The sequence below is a fragment of the Schistocerca piceifrons genome, chromosome 1, assembly GCF_021461385.2.
Source record: "Schistocerca piceifrons isolate TAMUIC-IGC-003096 chromosome 1, iqSchPice1.1, whole genome shotgun sequence".
NCBI lineage: Eukaryota > Metazoa > Arthropoda > Insecta > Orthoptera > Acrididae > Schistocerca > Schistocerca piceifrons.
In genome coordinates, this window is record NC_060138.1 from 344,250,233 (window position 1) to 344,253,370 (window position 3,138).

Here is a 3,138-nt window from a genome sequence, read left to right on the forward strand (position 1 = left end):
ATGCATATCAACTGTTAACAGCTTTTACGGCACCTACCAGCTTTCCAATACCCTCGCCATAGAAGGCAGCCACCTGTACTTTCTGCCATTTCTCTACATCGATCTGCAGCTTGTTGTCTGTGTCGATATGTTGTCTTCTAAGCCAGCGGTTCATGTGAGCAGAGATGAAAATCAGGTGGAGCAAAGTCCGAGCTGCGTGATGTCTAATCAATCCCTTCCCACCAAAACGCTGTAGGAGCGTCATCATTGTCCCTGCAGTGTGCGGCCGAGAAAGAGACATGAAAAAGGTAGTACATGAAAATTACTTTGTGTGGGCTGAATGAAACCAGGCGATATCTCACAGGCACTCATACTTTGCCGCAAACACTATTGTTCTCGCCATCTTTACGTGTTAACTGTACGATCAGAACCGAAAAGAGCGACATGATGCGATCGACGGACTTGCTAGAAACGCTGCCCATCACATGTATGCAAAGCTTCATTGGATTTTCACTATGCTTTCCATTTCCTGATCGATCGGAACTTACTTTCCGAGCAGCCCTCGTACCTGAATTGCGATCTATATATAGGTTCTTCCACCATGGCGTTGCTGTGTGTCGTAACATGCGTGGTACGAATGTTTAATCCTAAAACAGAATAACAATAATTTTGTGCCCGTGCAAGGAAACCTATGCGCCTCACCTTTTACATTATCCTGTTCCCTAGAACGAAAAGGGACCTAAGGAAAGAATCCTGAGGAAGTGCTCTAACAACGAAGTACCCTACGAAAATTCGTCAGTATTACTAGGCAATCGCGAACCCTTACCAGGTAATATATTAATAATTGGCAACCAATGCTGTACAATCGCAATAAAGTCATGAGATGTTCAATTGACTCTTTTATTAGAACATGTTACGCATTTCGGGATTACACCCATCATCAGACATCTGTTACAAAAAAGTACAAAACATAAGTGAACAACACACTCAACATGTCTCAGCGTTACAGAAAATGAGATCTGGTCAAATGAGTTACATACCACAAACTTCAACTCCTTCCTAACCAACTAGGCGTACAGCCTTGACAACTCAAAGAAAGTGGCGAATATCATATGACTGCGACACAAGCAGTCTCGAACCAGAGCGTGTACCGACGCTAAACAAGTCAACTAGCAGCGAAGCGCCCTCGGTAGGGGGCGCTGCATGGTCATGTGCTCCATGCGTTCACATGTAATTTAATAATAATATACTCAACATATAACATAACAAGTAAGATATTCAAAGTTCCAGTCAAAAGTAACGCGGAGTCGCTTAGCAAGCGTGAATGCGGCACGGAAATGCGCATCCAACTGCTGTGGCAACAGCTGCAAGAAAGGTGTTTTGCTTCAAAATGTTGAAGGCATGAAATCATATGCTCGACGACGAGGACAAAAAAGAAAATTACTTTCTTGAAAACATATCTCACGAATAGGAAGCGAAAGGTAACTGATTCTGAAACTAATAAACGAAGAGCGTAAAGCTTCTTCCGTTCAGCAAATACTTTACGCACTAATCTCTGGTAGTTGAACTAGTGTCTATACATTCATAAAAAATTTATATAATTCCTTTACATTGTCCCCTTGGGCGAATTGTCCGAAGAAATGCCAAATTCCGGGCAATGAGCCCAACCACTTTACACAATGGTAGTTCTTGACTCCTCTACACACTTACTTAAATGGCATTGTTCATTTCTTTAATGGAGTTCTCTTCATCACTTAGTTTATGTAGTTCTGGTGCTGGACTGGTACTTAGCAAGGAAAAGAAAACGTACACACCAGGTCACACAAAATACTTACATACTAGATACAAAAATTACTACATCGTCCTTTACATTAAATGGCAACGGCCTTGCCGCAGTGGATACACCGGTTCCCGTGAGATCACCGAAGTTAAGCGCTGTCGGGCGTGGCCGGCACTTGGGTGGGTGATCATCCAGGCCGCCATGTGCTGTTGCCATTTTTCGGGGTGCACTCAGCCTCGTGATGCCAATTGAGGAGCTACTCGACCGATTAGAAGCGGCTTCGGTCAAGAACACCATCATAACGACTGGGAGAGCGGTGTGCTGACCCCACGCCTCTCCTATCCGCATCCTCCACTGAGGATGACACGGCAGTCGGATGGTCCGTCTAGGCCACTCGTGGCTTGAAGACAGAGTGCTTATTTTTGCTTGCCATTTCATTTAATACATGGATATTACGTTACATCATCTTTTACATCAAATACATGGATATTACATTACATCGTCTTTTAGATTAAATTTATAGTTGAGTTCTTTACGACGATTCACAGTGTCATTGTTCCTACGTACAAAAAACATCTTCAATCGCACGTTGACAATAACATTACATTTCACAAGTCTTTTCTATGATTCTGCAGTTACATTTTTGCTGAAAACAAGAAAGATTTACAAGAAGGTCGTGTATTTTAGTGTATCGATCCAGGCTGTATGGCTGCAAGGATATCTGGAGTAGTAAGTGCGAGAAATTCTTCCTTATAGTTGCTTATGCTCTCCACTTCCTCTTTTATACCAGGATCTATTTGATTATGTCCTTTCTGGGTTTCATAGTTGTCTCATCATGGGAAAGATAAGCATGTAATAAATGAAATTCACAGAGATTAGTACCTATTCTAGCTTAACACAACATATACACAAACATGGGTACTGTTCAATGAACATGGGTGTCGTTTTTTATATTTCGTTTTGTAACGTAGGACGTACATCATGAGCTGTAGTGCCAAGACTTTATTTAGTAGGTCAGGAAATCGAGTCTCTACGCCTCTTTGCACTATGGTGAGCGTCCATTTGAACGTAGATCTTTGCTTCCTACTCAAATTGCCCTCCAGCTTCACGCTGTCAGTCAATAATGCGTCAGTTACAAGCAACCGCACGCCCAACAATGGGTCTGGCTGCACGCTAAGCGCCGTTTGGAGTCCAGTGAACGTGGAAACACCGGTGGATAGCGATGTCTCGCTCTCCGATCAATACATTTCCGTGAAGTGTTTTGTGCAGCGTTCGTAGCTTTTACGAAACTACTGCATCTGGTTCCACTCGTCGTACACCTTGGCCGTGAGAAGGGACCACAGGGCACCTCTTACAGTCACTGCACGAAGGTAAGTACT

The 3,138-nt window shown here is 43.2% G+C and overlaps 1 pseudogene; it reads left to right on the top strand.

The window, feature by feature from the left end:
• Positions 1 to 1,856: 1,856 nt before the first annotated feature.
• Positions 1,857 to 1,974, top strand: LOC124726820 (annotated as a pseudogene).
• Positions 1,975 to 3,138: the final 1,164 nt, after the last annotated feature.